Source organism: Balaenoptera acutorostrata, chromosome 2 (assembly GCF_949987535.1).
Source record: "Balaenoptera acutorostrata chromosome 2, mBalAcu1.1, whole genome shotgun sequence".
NCBI classification, from domain to species: domain Eukaryota; kingdom Metazoa; phylum Chordata; class Mammalia; order Artiodactyla; family Balaenopteridae; genus Balaenoptera; species Balaenoptera acutorostrata.
The window spans coordinates 135,989,178-136,006,665 of record NC_080065.1 but is presented as its reverse complement, the minus strand read 5'-3'; positions in this window follow the sequence as shown (position 1 = coordinate 136,006,665).

Here is a 17,488-nt window from a genome sequence, read left to right as displayed (position 1 = left end):
AAAAACTAAGAACCAGCATTGACGTATTAACTAAACTCCAGACTTTACCTGATCTTTTAATATGCTTTTCTAATTGCACACCTTCCTCCCATTCTGATAATCCCTTCCCTCTCTCATCTAGCACAACCTCTTCATTATACACAAGCGCAATTTCAGGCCCCCTGAGTGAGAGGACTTGTCCAATGTCACATAGCAGAAGCAAAACTAGAACTCACTTCTCCTGAGGCTGTTCCCTCAGAGGTATAAGAGGCGTCAAACTAATGAAAGGGTTCATGCAATTAAGCACACATCTCGGTAGAAGGTTGCTGCTAGTCACAAGGAAGAGATATCTTAGTCAATGGTTTTAGTGCTTTTCTAATTACAGGAAGATGCAAGAATCAGGTTCATAAAAATTCTTCCTGAACATATCTAACTATCTAAAGGCCTGTTCTGTCAGTTTTCCCAGAGCACAGAGTGTCTCATCCTAATCTCCTCCCTGAACCCCTTTCAGGCTGTGCTGTAGGTGGAACTGGATGGTGGGCAACATTCTGTCTTACTCTTTACTTGCTGATTGCTTTTCTTGAATAGAGCCTAGTTTTTGCGGAGGTGGGGTAGGGTTATAGGAATGGGGGCAGGGCCTTTATTTTGTCAATTCCAAACTCCCTAACTATCCCTTCCTTTCACCCTTCCCCACTGGTAACAATAAGTTCATTTTCTCCACCCTTCCCCACTGGTAACAATAAGTTCATTTTCTAAGTCTGTGAGTCTGTTTCTGTTTGGTAAATAAGTTCATTTGTATCATTTCTTTTTAGATTCCGCATATCCAATGATGTTTCTCTCTCTCTGTCTGACTTAAGTTCATTCAGTATGACTGACAATCTCCATGTCATCCATGTTGCTGCAAATGGCATTATTTCCATTCTTTTTAATGGCTGAGTAATATTCCATTGTGTATATGTATAAGGTGAAAGGTTAATCAGCAACTACCTGCATGATCGGCTGGACACCCAGCTAATGATGTTTCTAGTCCTCGAACCAGAACAGCTCCAGTATGTTCAGTTATCAACAGGAAACAGTGGCCCCCTCGCAAGGGTTATTAACCCAAAGAGCTGGTGGGGGATGGGGGGGGAGGCTCCAACAGTCCCCCTGGCAACGAAGGAGCCCTTCTGACGTCATGTCCCCTGTAACTAATAGCCTCCTCCTCCCCTGTGTAGCGGAGATTGCAGCTGTGTCCTGCCAGCTGCCATCTGTACACGGTGGGGGGTTGCTCCAGGACATTTGCCTCTGACTTGCAAGATTCCCTGTCCAATAGTTGATGCCTCTGTCCCTGACTCCCTCCGGGTTCTTTCTTCAGTCTCATGGCTGGGCGATTGCAAGGACTGCAGGACTTTGGGGTGCAGCCCTACATCATTTCCTCCCAGCTCCTAAAGTCTCCATTCTCTCAGCCTCAGGCACACTCCTTCACACAAGAAGTCAATGGTCTTGGGCAGTAAAAGGTCCAATCTCCTGGCCACCTAGGAGAACCTCTCAATGAGGGGACACATCCCTTGGGAATTAGAGTGCCTGACATCTCCATCTGGAGGGCTTTGGAGGAGATTGTGCAAAGCCAGAGACACAGTGACTGGAAACCAAGACCATAAGGAAGATGCAAGAAAGAACAGGACAGTAGCTTGTTCAGAGTGCTTGCTTCCAGTCAGGCAGACCCAGGCTTATCCTGTAAGAGCCTGAGCAGGGGCCTTAACCTCTCTGGGCTCAGTTTCCTCATTTGCAAAACAAGGATTAATAATAATAATAATAACAACAACAAACTACCTCCCAGTACTAAGCTATTTATTCACTCATTCAAAAAATACTTATAGATTCAAGTCAGACAAAATAAAGGCCCTGCCCCCATTCCTATAACCCTACCCCACCTCCGCAAAAACTAGGATCTATTCAAGAAAAGCAATCAGCAAGTAAAGAGTAAGACAGAGAATGTTGCCCACCATTCAGTTCTACCTACAGTGCAGCCTGAAAGGGGTTCAGGAAGGAGATTAGGATGAGACACTGTGCTCTGGGAAAACTGACAGAACAGGCCTTTAGATAGTTAGATATGTTCAGGAAGAATTGTTATGAACCTGATTCTTGCATCTTCCCATAATTAGAAAAGCACTAAAACCATTGACTAAGATATCTCTTCCTTGTGACTAGCAGCAACCTTCTACCGAGATGTGTGCTTGATTACATGAACACTTTCACCAGAATTACACATATACTGACCTCTCCCCCAACTCCCTCCACCTCTTCAGAGCAGTTCCTCAGGACTATCTGAGAGGCTGTCTCCTCGGCTCCAGTCCTCAGTAAGTCCCCAAAGAAAACTGAAACTCACAACTCTCATTTTTGGGTTTGTTTGACTGGTGTTTTTTTTTTTTTCTTAATTGACAAGACAAACAAGATACTATCCAAGAGTATTAATACCAAAAGACAAGAAATCAGGTTAAAGTAATACAAAGTGCAGGTGGTCGGCATTCTTGAGTCTAATAACTCTCAGACCATCTGGGAGAAATAGAAACATCTGGGAGAAGAGCCAATGTAAAATTTTAAATGGTCCAGACCATCAGGCCATCATTCTTAGCCAGGACTGCACACTGCAGTTCTCTGCAGAGCTTTTACAATTCTCAGTCGCCAGGCCATACTCCAGACCAACTACACCTAAATCTCTGGAGGTGGGACCCAAGGTTGGTTTTTTTTTTTTTAATCCCAGGTGATTCAAATGTATGACCAAGGTTGACATAAAGTACCTGGCATACAATAGACGCACACGTACATAAAAGTGGCAATTACTAAAACAAGACCATTATCCTTGAAGAACCCACATTCTAGGAGTGATGGGTTGCAACTTTGAAAGTTGTTGCCACTCTAATGTTCATCATCATGGGCTTCCTGGAGGAGTTACTGGGTCTGAGCCCTGGAATAATATGGCTCAGGATGACCTCCCAGCCTTGCTTGTGTGTGGTTGGAGACCCAGTGTGAGCGTAAAGCCTGGTGTGGGAAGTGCCCTTGTTGCTGAACCCAAAGGTCGCGTACCTGACACACAGTGAGGCCAAACAAACCAAAACATTGGAGTGTGGAGCTGAGAAAGTTTTATTGCAGGGCCAAGCAAGGTGAATAGACAGCGCCTGCTCAAAAGACCAGAACCTCCCAGTGGTTTTCAGGGAATAGTTTTTAAAGGCAACATTTGGGTGCCGGCTGCAGGGTGCATGACTTTCTTCTGATTGGTTGGTAGTGAGGTCACAGGGTGGTGTCCCAGGAATCTCAACCATCAGCTTCCTGGCTCTGACCAGTCTGGGGTCTCAGCATGTCCTCACCATCCTCCACCTGGGTGGGGGCCTTAGTTCTTGCAGAACAACTCAAGGACATGTGTCAGATTGTTGTGTACATCCCCTGAGAAGCTAGGACTCTGTTTCATCGCTGAACTATTTTTTGTTGGCTGCTTTTCCTTTGTTTTTGCACTCCCTCACTTCCCTGATTAGTAGCTGCTTGAATCTGCTCTTTGGAACTCAGGGAAGGTCTAGGAAACTAAGACCCTTTTTCTACAAGCAAGAAACGGGGGACATGGAAAGGTTTTTGTACCCAGGAATGTCCCGCAGGGTCCTGCTCAATTTCAGATTTAGTGAGGAATGCTTACCACCTCCAATGCATGTGAAGAGGTCACAAACAGCAACACAAGCCTCAAATATCATTTGTTTTGTCTATGTGGTGTTTCTTAGAATTTTTACTTTTTTTTTTTAATTGAACTATAGTTGGTTTACAATGTTGTGTTAGTTTCTGATTCAGAAACTATATACATATAGTGATTCAGATGTATATACATATATATGTATGTATTCTTTTTCAGATTCTTTTCCATTATAGTTTATTACAAGACATTGAATATAGTTCCCTGTGCTATACAGTAGGACCTTGTTATTTACCTATTTTATAGATATTAGTGTGTGTAGTTGGTTTTTACTTGGTTGTCAGTGTATAATAAAAGCAGGTGATTTCTCATTAAATTATGGACTTCCAGCTTTCCTGAAAAACTCAGAGAATCTGGAAACACTGGCCTGCATTTCTACAGGGCAACAGTCTGTTGAAGCTGAGTTGTCACTGATGGGATTCTGCAGCCTCCAACAGCCCCTACAAGCTGTGCATCTCTCACTTTTGTTACTGCCTGGTCTCTATGGGTTTCAATCCCAAATTTAGCCTGGACCTCTGGTTTTAAAATCTTAACTCTTCTTGTTATTAAAGGGTAATTTTTATTTATTTATTTATTTTAAAAATTTATTTATTTTATTTATTTATTTTTGGCGGCGTTGGGTCTTTTTTGCTGCGTGCGGGCTTTCTCTAGTTGCGGCAAGAGGGGGCTACCCTTCGTTGCGGTGCATGGGCTTCTCATTGCAGTGGCTTCTCTTGTTGCAGAGCACGGGCTCTAGGCATGGGGGCTTCAGTAGTTGTGGCGTGCAGGCTCAGTAGTTGTGGCTCATGGGCTCTAGAGCACGGGCTCAGTAGCTGTGGTGCATGGACTTAGTTGCTCCGTGGCATATGGGATCTTCCCGGACCAGGGCTCAAACCCACGTCCCCTGCACTGGCAGGCATATTCTTAACCACTGCGCCACCAGGGAAGCCCAAGGGTAATTTTTAAAAAGAAGGTAAAATTATAACTCTCATACAGATATGAAATGAGCATGCAGTAGTGATTTTATTTTTAACTCCTTCAGTGAGGGAACCTGTGAGATGTTACAACCAGTGCAAAGGAGAGTTCAAAGAACAAACACAAGTATGGATCAGGAATATTGAGATTAAAGTAGAAATGGAGGCAAAATCGGCCTCTTCCATAGTGGGGGAGGGAAGTCAATTTAACCTCCACAGGACAAAAATGAAATGTCTATAGGCAAAGATTATTTCCCATTGTTATGGGTTATCTACAACTTCAGATGTAGATAACCTTCAATGACAGACACAGAGTCTCCATAGAACCAGAAGTAGATATGTAGAAGGCCATGCTCTAGACAATGAAGAGTTTTTCATTGAAGTCAAAAATTTTCTCTCAGTGGTAATGGTATTTCTTTTTTTTTTATAAATTTATTTATTTATTTTTGGCTGCATTGGGTCTTCGCTGCTGTGTGCGGGCTTTCTCTAGTTGTGGCGAGTAGGAGCTACTCTTCATTGCGGTGCACGGGCTTCTCATTGTGGTGGCTTCTCTTGTTGTGGAGCATGGGCTCTAGGCGTGTGGGTTTCAGTAATTGTGGCACACGGGCTCAGTAGTTGTGGCTCGTGGGCTCTAGAGCACAGGCTCAGTAGTTGTAGCCCACGGGCTTAGTTGCTCCACGGCATGTGGGATCTTCCCGGACCAGGACTTGAACCCGTGTCCCCTGCATTGGCAGGTGGATTCTTAACCACCCTGCCACCAGGGAAGCCAAGGTAATGGTATTTCTGACTTAAACAATGCCTTTAACCTTACTGGGCCTCAGTTTCCCCATTTGTAAGAAGGTCAGATTAAACTAGATGACCTCCAAGTTCCCTTTCAACTTTGAGAGTCTGTCTACATAGTAGAAAACTGGAAGGAACACTAGAAGTTATTTCAATCTCCTCTGACTAGCCTATTTTAGAGATCAAGAAATTGAAGCCCAGAGAGGGACAGACCTTGCCGAAGCCCACCCAGCTGAAATGGGATGAGAATCCAGGTTTCTGGCCTCTTAGCTCAGGGCCACACCGCTGGGCAGAATTGCAAAGCTAATAAGAGCACGAACCCCTTTCTCACCTCTCCCTTCTGAAACCTGAGAGCAGCTGGAGGCCTGACAGTACCTTGAGGAGCAGGGGTTGGACTGGTTGGGCAGGCCCAGCAGGGCTGGGGAAGGTGCCAAGGGAGGGCCCAGGCTGAGAAGCCCCACCCAAATTTGCATTGCCTTAATATCCCCAGATTTTCATCTCATTAGAGCCTTTGCCTGGAGCTGTGATTCTCAATGCTGGTTACACACTGGAATCACCTCAGAGAGCTTTATTTTTATTTATTTATTTAATTAAAAAATTTTTGGCTGCATTGGGTCTTCTTTGCTGCGCTCGGGCTTTTTCTAGTTGCGGCGAGCGGGGGCTACTCTTTGCTGTGGTGCGTGGGCTTCTCATTGTGGTGGCTTCTCGTTGCAGAGCACGGGCTCTAGGCGTGCGGGCTTCAGTAGTTGTGGCATGTGGGCTCAGTAGTTGTGGCGCGTGGGCTTAGTTGCTCCACGGCATGTGGGATCTTCCTGGACCAGGGCTCGAACCCGTGTCCCCTGCATTGGCAGGCGATTCTTAACCACTGTGCCACCAGGGATGTCCCTAAATCCTTCTTTTTAATGGCTGTAGCACCGGGAGAGCTTTAAACAAATCACCTGGGAGCCCAGGCCCAGACTGCAGCCCATGGTGGGACACATGCAGCAACATTTTTTAAAGTAACCCCCAGAGGATTCCAAGGTGCAGCCAACTTGGAGAACTACTGGACTAAAGCAGCTTTTCTCTAATGGTAATACACATGCAAAACACCTGGGATCTCATTAAAATGCAGATTATGATTCAGCAGGCCTGGGCAGAGCCCAAGAATTTGCATTTCTAAGAAGCTGCTGATGAGGCCAAGGCTGTTACCCAGAAGACCACAGAGTAGCAAGGGTCAGTACCAGACAATGTCTCCACCACTGAGCTGCAGGGGTGGGATACAGATGGAGTCACTATTTCCTTCCAAGGAAGGCATCTGGCGAACTTTCCCCTTCTCCTCTGTTTACTGAAACCCAGCAGAAAGGACAAAGCCTCAGCTGTTCCCAGGTTCTCACTCTACACCTCATCGCCCTCTGCGTGTAGAGGCAGGATGGATTCCATGATGTCTGAAGGTCAGTCCACATGCAGCATCCTTTGGTTCTGTGAAGTGTCTAGCTTCAGTGAGCGTCTCAAGGAGAGCTGGGTGAATCCAAGCAGGCTGTCCTGAAGCCCGTTCTTTGAACAGGTCTGCTCAACCTTTGCTACCCTTCCTCCTGATTCCTTCCCTGCCCCTTGGCTGGCCTCCAAAGTGGTGCTAAAGATAATTTGAGTTTCACAGACCCTGACTGGTTTGCCAGTAATTTTCCAACCAAGGACAATCCTATTGACTTATCAGGAAGGAGGGCAATACCTAAGAACCTTACTTGTCTGATGACTCCCACCAGGGGTGGGGTTGAGGGGGAGGGTATGAGGATCTTGTGCTTTCTGAGGGCTTGGGACCTGGACTCAGGGACAGGCTCGCAATGCACTGGCAACAGATTTCAGCCGGGTAGCACCACGGTCAAAACTCCTTCTTGGGGACCTTGACAGTTGAAACCGGGTCCCCCTAAAACTGAGTTCCCTCTCTATCCAAAACTTTATTCCCTTTCTTGTCCCCTCTGACCTCAAGGCTGTGCTAACTGAACACTAATCAGCTAAGCAGATAACTAAAATTGCTGTTGTCAATAACATGTTAATGTACCAAAACTACTATTAGCGATATCATCATTAAGGTAGAAACTCAGGTTGTTTCTCCAGGGCAAGATGAGCTAATAGACCCCCGAGCCATGGACCACCTGGCCAGAGAATCATAAACCAGAGATAGCCTGACTTCTTGAAATTACGATTAAGAAATGTCACAGAAATGTCACAAGATGATGATTAATCCCAGCCTCTGTTCCTCCCCTTACAAAAACCCCTAATCAAAGACTAAATTGGAGTGGATCTGAGGCTTGTCTCCCAGCTCCCTACCTTGGCACCCTGCAGTAAGTGTTGTTCTTTTCTTCACCACAACCCAGTGTCAGTGGCTTTGCTTCGCGTTGGAGCAGACCCGAGGTGGGTTTGGTAATACGGTCTCCAAAGCATTCTATTAGCTATCTCATTCATTCATTCAACAAGCATTTGCTGGGCAGAGCAATGCCAATGTGCCGACCCTAGGCTGCAAAACTGAATCTGCCAGCACTCAGAGTACCCACTCGTATTGCTCCAGGTGCCTCGCACAACTGCAAGGCTGGGCAGAAATGTGAGTGAGGCCGTCAGCCGCCACCTGTAGTACGTTCATTCTGCCAGCAGGGGGCGACCGCTACCCAATTCGGACTTCTTGTTTCCTGACACACTGGCCCAGTGTGGACAGACCTGATTTTTCAAGAAAAGCTGGAAATCCAGATATTTATGTGAATGTTTCAAATCGTTAAGGACTGGGCAGCGAATTAAGATCCTAATAAAAGACGGCATGAGTCTGCAGGACAGATGTACCCTAAAGAACCCCAGTGGGCACTCTGAAGTTTTGAGTGTGGGATCCTGAATTCATTCAAAAATGCCAGCGCTTTACATCATTCGTCTAACGCCCTCATTTGACATGTGGGGAGACTGAGGTTCAAAGAAAAAAGGGACTTGCCCAGCTTTGTTAGGGCAGAGCCAAGAGTTGGAGTCGGGCGTCCTGACTTCTGGTCCAGGTCTTCTTGCAGTGGGAAGCTTTCCCACCAGAACCCTGGGGTCCTCAGCGACACAAGATTCTATAGCTCCAGCAAGGGCGGGCTCCGAGAGCTGGTCCTGCCCAGGGGAGCCCTGACGGGGCTGGGGAGGTCGCCAAAGCCCAAGGGCAGGAGGGGGAGCCGGAGTTTATTTTTAGCTGCCTAGAATGTGCCTCTAAGCCTTATTTAGACATCAGGCGGCAGGGTGAGCTGGAGGCAGCAGGGGCGGGGGAGGAGATAGCTGCCTCCCCCTCCCCGGGCTCCTCTTACAACTGCTCTTCCCTGCCTACCCCTTATCATCCTTTCTGGGGGCTCTGGGGCTGCTCTAAATAGCAGCCCTTGCTGGCATGGGCGCTGTCCTGCTCCGGCTGGCTGGCTGGCTTTCTCCTCAACCTCCAGCCCTTTCTCCCCATTCCCCACAGTCCCACAGAGAAATAGAACTCCAGGGTCCTAGGATGTTTTCATCTTCTGCGGTCACAGATCCCTTTGAGAAGCTGTAGTAATTTACCACGGTGGCTTAGAGCTTATTTTGTGGAGTCTCATGGACCTGGGTTCGACTCTAGTATATGACCCTAAGCAAGTCCTTACACTCCCCAAACCCAAGTTTCCACTTTAGTACAGTGGAAATAGTAACCCCTCCAACCTCCCTCATGGTTCCTGAAGATTAAATGTGATAAAATATGTACAGACCTTAGCTTGCCGTAACAAATCCTCAATAAATGATGGCAATAGTGATTAAAGCTACAGACCCTCTACCCAGAAAAAAACTGAATTGCTCATACATGCAGAGTTGTGAATGTAATTTCAGGAGGTTCAGGTAGCCTCTGAGGCCTGCTGATCCCACTCCAACTTTAGACTCAATCCAGCTAATTCATCCATTCATTCATTTGTTCAACGAATCTTTGTTGGGAATTTTCTGGCGGTCCAGTGGTTAGGACTCCATGCTTCCACTGCTAGGGGCCGGGTTCAGTCCCTGGTCAGGGAATTAAGATCCTGCAAGCTGTGTGGTACGGCCAAAAAAAATATGTATATATACTGTAGGAGTTTATTAAATTTAGAAAAACAAAACAAACAAAAAACAAATCTTTGCTAGAGCTTACTCCATGCCAGGCACTGGGTAAAGTGTAGGGTGGGGAGATGTGAGGCCAGAGAAGTGAATGTATGTGAATTATCCAGGGTCAAAATGCAAATCAATAGCAAGCCAAGGATTAGAATGAAAGTCTCTCTCTTTTCTAAAACAACTTTCTTGAGGTATAAATGATATACAAAAAAACCTGTACATATTTAACATATATGATTGGATGAGTTTGGACATATGCGTGCGCCCCTGATACCATCACCACAGTCAAGGTAATAGACATGTCCATCACTTCCGAAAGTTTCCTTGTCCCCCTTTGTTTTTTGGTTCCGTTTTTGTGGTAAGAACATGAAACATGAGATCCCCTCTCTTAACAAGTGTTTCAGAGCACAATACTTTAGTATTGTTAACTGCAGACCCTATGTTGTACCACAGATCTCTAGAACCACCTTTCTCTGCTTCTTTGAGACTGTTTGAGATACCTCATAAAAGTGGAATCATGCAGTATCCTTCTGTGCCTGGTTTATTTCACTTAGCATAATGTCCTCCAGGTTCAGCCATGTTGTCATAAGTGGCAGAATTTCTCTCTTTTTAAAGGCTAACTTTTTTTTAAACTTTGGTTGTCTGCATACAACCATTTATCTGTCAGTGGACATTTGGGTGTTTCCATATTTTGGCTTTTGTTAATAATGTTTCAGTGAACATTGGGAGTGCAGATAACTCTTCATGATCCTGATTTCAATTCTTTTGGCTATATACCCAGAAGTGAGAATGCTGGATCATATTACCATATTTTTTAATTTTTTGAGAACCCTCCATACTGTTTTCCATAGCGAATGTACCATTTTACATTCCCACCAACATGTACCAGAATGAAAGTCTCTTGAATGCCAATCTTGATTTCTTTGAGGAAGAACTTCTGTCTCTGAAAGGGGACCACAATAAATACCCCTTCCAGTCACAATCACAGTGGATCTGAACATCCATTCACTCAGGACCCCTACCTCAGCAGGCCCTTGCAGTACTTTCTCCAGCATGCCCTATCAATGTTAGCCTCTGCTTGCATACCTCCCACAATGGGGACCTCACTCCCTGTCAAGCCAGACCCCTGAATCTTGGACCAGTTGGAAGGTCTTTCTTCCCAAGGAGCTGGACCCCACATTCCTGGGCTACCCTACCCACTACTTCTAGTTTTCCAGGACAGCTCGGAACACTGATCATCTTCAAGTGCTCTGGATGCAAAAGTGCCCTAAGGGGCTTCCCTGGTGGCGCAGTGGTTGGGAGTCTGCCTGCCAATGCAGGGGACACGGGTTCGAGCCCTGGTCTGGGAGGATCCCACATGCCGCGGAGCAACTAAGCCCGTGAGCCACAACTGCTGAGCCTGCGCGTCTGGAGCCTGTGCTCCGCAACAAGAGAGGCCTCGATGGTGAGAGGCCCTCGCACAGCGATGAAGAGTGGCCCCCACTTGCCGCAACTGGGGAAAGCCCTCGCACAGAAACAAAGATCCAACACAGCCAAACATAAATAAATAAATAAATAAAATTAAAAAAAAAAAAGTGCCCTAAGGAAGGAAGAGTGGAAATGGGGTGACCTGGAGATCTGATCTCCTTCCACCCTGCCCACCTTCCAAGCCCTGCCTGAACTCCGGCTCTGCCAGCAATCCAGGTTCCGAGGCTCCCTCCTTCTGCAGCTACTTCTTTAAGAAGCACCACAGAGGCTGGTCCTCGCTACTGTCCTTGGATCCTGTCCAAGGCGCTGATTTAAAAGGTATTGCAACGTTTTTTCAAAAACAAACATGTGTTGTAACCCAAGGCCCTGGTAACCACAGCACTGCTGGCTGCTACAGCCAAGAGGAAAGGAAACTGCCCACTGCCTACCCCACAGCACCCAAGCTCCGCTGCCTCCTTGCAGTACCCGCCTCATTACCATATTATCTCAGGCTGGGAGCCCAGTGGGGACAGGGCCAGAGTTGGACCTGGGGGCTGCAGGCTTTCTGGACCGAAGTGCCTTTAGGAAGCGCCCCGGCTCCCTCCTGAACCATTCCAGGAGATGTTTGGCGGCTCTAGGAGAGAGCTTTCTGTCCGCACTCCACCTGAGTCCCCAGAGTGACCGTGAATAACGCCAATCTGATCGTGCCACTCCCATTGCCCACAGGATAAAGTAAGAACGTCTGAGAAAACCATAATTCAAAAAGAGTCATGTACCAAAATGTTCATTGCAGCTCCATTTACAATAGCCAGGACATGGAAGCAACCTAAGTGTCCATCGACAGATGAATGGGTAAAGAAGATGTGGCACATATATACAATGGAATATTACTCAGCCATAAAAAGAAACGGAATTGAGTTATTTGTAGTGAGGTGGATGGACCTAGAGTCTGTCATACAGAGTGAAGTAAGTCAGAAAGATAAAAACAAATACCGTATGCTAACACATATATATGGAATCTAAAAAACAAACCAAAAAATGGTCAGAAGAACCTAGGGGCAAGACAGGAATAAAGACGCAGACCTACTAGAGAATGGACTTGAGGATACGGGGAGGGGGAAGGGTAAGCTGGGGCAAAGTGAGAGAGTGGCATGGACATATATACACTACCAAATGTAAAATAGATAGCTAGTGGGAAGCATCCGCATAGCACAGGGAGATCAGCTCGGTGCTTTGTGACCAGCTAGAGGGGTGGGATAGGGAGGGTGGGAGGGAGGGAGACGCAAGAGGGAAGACATATGGGAACATGTGTATATGTATAACTGATTCACTTTGTTATACAGCAGAAACTAACACACCATTGTAAAGCAATTATACTCCAATAAAGATGTTAAAAAAAAAAAGAAAGTCTTGGCCAGGGACCTCCCTGGTGGTCCAGTGGTTAAGACTCTGCGCTTGCACTGCACGGGGCATGGGTTCATTCCCTGGTCGGGGAACTAAGATCCCACATGCAGCGCGAGAAGGGCCTTCAAGGCTGTCCTGTCTACCTGTGTCCCCCTCCTTCCCTAATCTCACCCAGTACTCCAGCCACACAGAGTGGCTGAGCCCCCCTGAAAACCCATGCAGTACTGCGCACTGGGCACTCGTGTTCCCTCCACTTTCTTTTTTTTTAATTTTTAATTTTATACATATATGTATACATAAGTATGTATGTGTGTATATATATATCTATTGCAAAATGATCAGCACAATAATGTAAGTTAACACAGTCATCCCCTCACAGAGTTACACTTCCCCACTTTCTTGACAAGAAGAATCCTGGCCTAATCTACACAGCCCAGGTCAACCATCACATCCCTGAGGAAGCCTGCCCTTCCCTTTCCTCCCAGATAGAGTTCGTTACTCCTTTTGCTTCCATGGTATTTTTCCATACCCCTTGTTACATTATTTGTCTACCTAAACCAGAAGCTATGTAACCTCCTGCAAATATTTTGTTTAGCTTGCATGATGGCGTGTGTGTGTGTGTGTGTGTGTGTGTGTGTGAGAGAGAGAGAGAGACAAATTTTACATTAAAAAAAAACCCCAGATTTCTAATTTCTCTTGAAAAATCGGAAGGTCAGGCCAGCTTGGAGTTTCATTTCCTTCTAACAACCATCCACCGCAACACATCCACTTGTGCTCCTTTTAGAGGGGTATGTGGTCCCCAGTTTAACCCCACCCCTGTCTTATGCCCTCTTCTCATTTATGTACCTACCCAGCCTTGTAGACAGTTAGGTTTTAAGCCTTGGAGCTGGATCATGCTTCTCATGTGTTCTGTTCCCATTTACAAATATTCCGCCTCCTTGTCCCCATAAACTGTTTAGATGTCCTAGAAATTCCAATATGTTGGCAAAAAGTAAATGAATAGAATCAGGTCAATAAAGAACATAAATGTCACAAATTCCTTTGCTAAATCATGTGTTCCAATTTTTGACTTGGAAAACAGGCCCTGCCTCACCATCTTCCAACTCTCACTCCAGTTAGTTCCCTGTGGGTTAGATGCTCCCATTGGAGTGGAGCAAGGAAGGTGGCATCAGGGCAGGAAACACCAGTTTTCTAGAAAGGAGAGGTTTAGGGCAGTTATCTGTTCAAAAAGGGTTGCTTAAATTTTGATTACATAGCAAATGATATAGGTGGAAAAATATTCATTTTTCAAATGAGATGGGCTGGTGGAAACTGGGATTGCACTAAAAATATACAATAAGTTTGTTTGGAACCGAATGGAACTGAGAACATGATGTTGGGTGGGAAGGTGCAGAAGGCACAAACAGTCTGGGGCGTACAGGACGGGACAGGTAGATGGCTGACTTCCAGCCAGACAAGTCAATATCCATCCTTGATATAGGCCTGGAAAGCTCCCAGCCCCCAGCTAGTGTTGAAGTCCTGCTCATTCAATTACATTTTTTTTTTGATATTTATTTATTTATTTGGCTGCTCTGGGTCTTAGTTGTGGCATGTGGGATCTTCGCTGCAGCATGTGAACTCTTAGTTGCGGCATGTGGATCTAGTTCCCTGACCAGGGATAGAACCCGGGCCCCCTGCATTGGGAGTGTGGAGCCTTAGCCACTGGAGCACCAGGGAAGTCCCATGATCCGATTACATTTAAACGAAAAAGCTGATCATCAGGGGACTCTATCTGGAAGGACTCACCCTTAGTCTCTAGATGTGAGATGGCTCAGGGCCTGGCTCAGAACCCATGGAATAGTCCTCTGTGTGTCACATGAAGGGCACGGTTAGGAGTGGCCTGGAAACCAGACACTCAGCCCAGCCAAGGATGTCTCTAACATGGAAAATGGGGCTTACTGGAGACTCACTGAGCCCAGGACCTCACTCCATCTCTCATCTCTGTGCCCATTAAAAAATGGCTGACAGGGACCTCCCTGGTGGCAGAGTGGTTAAGAATCCGCCTACGAATGCAGGGCACACGAGTTCGATCCCTGGTCCGGGAAGATCCCACATGCCACAGAGCAACTAAACCCGTGCGCCACAACGACTGAGCCTGCGTGCCACAACTACTGAAGCCCACAGGCCTAGAGCCCGTGCTCCGCAACGAGAGAAGCCACCGCAGTGGGAAGCCCGCGCACCACAACGAAGAGTAGCCCCCGCTCGCCGCAACTAGAGAAAAGCCCGTGCGCAGCAACGAAGACCCAACAGCCAAAAATAAATAAATAAAATTAATTTTTAAAAAACGGCTGAAAGGAGGACATACAGGTTGAAAGTAGCTCAAACATAAGCACACATCAGAATTACCTGGAGGACTCCTAAAACACAGATTCCTGGGCCCCATACCCAGTGTTTCTGAGGCAGCTCGTCTGGGGTGGAGCCCCCAAAATTTGCATTTCTAACCATTTCCCAAGAGATGCTGATGCTGCTACTCCCCAGACCACATCCTGAGAACCGCTGATGTAAAGAAATGTTTCCTAGCAGCCTCCGGACCCTAGAGCCCGCCTAAAGAGGTGATGTGTAATTTCCCCTGGAATCCCTAGGTGATGCTCTGTGCCCTCCTAATCTGCATCACCACAGGAGCTCCTTGAGGACCTCCATCCAAACTTCATCGAACAGAGGAAGCATTAACCAATGATCAGTGGCATGAATTCACTCTTGGTATAAAGAAAATGGTAAAGTGAATCTTGCCGCCTCTCCCAAGGCAGCCCCAAGACCCAAACCACAGGTCTTCTGGGAAAATAGGCAGGGATGGCTTCTTCCTAATTAGCATTACTCAGACTCAATTCTCCTTTCCAAGGACCTCCCTATTAATTCAGTTCAACACAATTCGATATAATTAATGTAACAATTTGATTCCCTGGTGAGATAACCTACCACAACAACTGGAGCAATAAGCTTCAAATTTTATTGTGAAAATTTCTCAGACTCAGCCCTCCAGGGCCTGATTGAATAGATGGGAAAAGGATCCAGATGATTCTGAAGCACATGAGCCTGTGCATTCCCTGAGAAACACTCCAACAGAAGCCTAAGAACTCGACAATTTTAGGTCCCCTCTCATTTCCTTCTCTTACATATATTTCCAGGAGGAAGCTGTCAAAACCAACATTTCCATCAAGAGTCTGGCAAATCCAGGAAAATTTTCTCAGCAGAGCCTCGTGTCCCACCTCCAGAAATGAAGCTGGGGTACATCCAGTATCTCCAAGAGTAAATTATTCTAATTAAATTCAATATAACAAATGTTAATTAGTGACCTATGAATTGGTTGGAAATTGCATTCCGCTGCTAGTGACAGAATCTCAGTGGCAGTGATCTCAGTGGCGGTGGCTTAAACAAATTTGTTGTTTATTCTATTACGTGAAAATATTAGGAAGTGGTTGATCAAAGCTGGCACTGGGGCTCCATCAGTTCATCAGAGATCAAGGCTCCTTCCACCTTCTTGCTCAGGGTAATAAAATGGCTGTATTCCATCATGTCTGTATTCCAGGCAGGAAAAACGGGGGCAAGAGAAGGGGGAGACCTGCTCCCAGCTGAGTCATTCTTCTGTTAAATGTTGTCCTGGAAGCCCCAACCAGTAATGCCCCCTTAGATATCACTGAGCGCCCCTTGATGCAAGTGAAGCTGAGGAAGTAGCACGCCCCTGACCCAGAGAACATCAGGATTCCATCACTAAGGAAGAGAGAAGAATGGAAGTTGAGTAAGGTGACTGGAAGTCTCTGCCATGATCTACTAAGGACCAGGTGGCATAAGGAGGGAGGTGGCAGACCTGTGTAACCTGTAGTCCATTAGGGAGGACTCACAGAGCACACAAACAAGTAAGAGAGTTGTAGAACAGGTGCTGCAGGGCTTTTGTAAGGAGAGGGCATTTGAGTTGTTTCCTGATGTACAGGTAGAATGATAACTCACACAGGTGGATAGTAAAGAAAGTTACTCCGGGCAGACAACATGTTTGGGAAACCATTGGGCTCATTCGGAACCCACACAGAGAAAGCTTTCAGGGCTAGAATGATGTTTAGTGACCACTGCATTGAGAGGTTCTTAACCTGGGATCCACACACAGCCCCACTGTGTGGGCTGCAGGGAGCCCTGAAATTCCTGAAATTCTAGGCGAAACTTTTTATGTGTGAGTATATTGTACTTTTCATATGAAAGGTGTTCAAGATAATTCCCATATTGTTCTTTCCAATCTTTCCCCAAAATTGCTCACCCCATCCTCAACTTTTGTCCCTTTACACACAACCTAGTCACCAACACTAATTCCTCCTTTTTCCCCAACTCCCCAGCCTCCACACTCTGCCCTGACTTGACCCATGCTGTTCCTCCCTCTTGTGATTACTCCTTCCTGCTTCTCCTCTTCCCCCTAGATATGGAAAGATAGGTAGTGATTTCCCCATCACTGTAAGTATTCAAACATAGACTGCACAAATACAGTAGGAAAGGTAATTATAGAAGGGAAATTATAAAAGAGATTTATCTGAGTTAGAAGCAACAGAAGTGAAGCATTAGATCCCATCCCAGCCTGAGATTCTAGGATTCCTTTTGCCATGAATGGCTTTTGGCTTTAGTATTTCTCCAGGAAGTCTTCCTTTCCCATCCCCATCCACCACTGTCTCTTATCTCCTTTTAATGCTAATACTTCCTGCATGGAATATGCAACTTGACATTTGCTTTATAACCTGTTTTTGTAAGTTTCCCATCTTTTCCTATGTATAGGTCTAATGTCAAGAAAATAGATTATAACTAATTTAAGACAAGAACTGAGTCTTCACTGTCCTTGCCCATAGGGTGACCAACCGTCCCAGTGTGCCTAGGACTGAGGAGTTTCCTGAGACATGGGACTTTCAGTGCTGAAAGTGGGGAAATCCTGAGCAGACCAGGACGAGTTAGTTACCCTACTTGCCCAAGAAATGGGCACGTCATAGTACCTGCTTGTTGATTGCTAACTGTGGTAGACATTTCTGCTGTTCACCAGTATTTCTGGTTCTCTTCTCCTTCTGGGCACACATTACACTTCTCCATCCCCTTGAAGTTGCGCCTGACC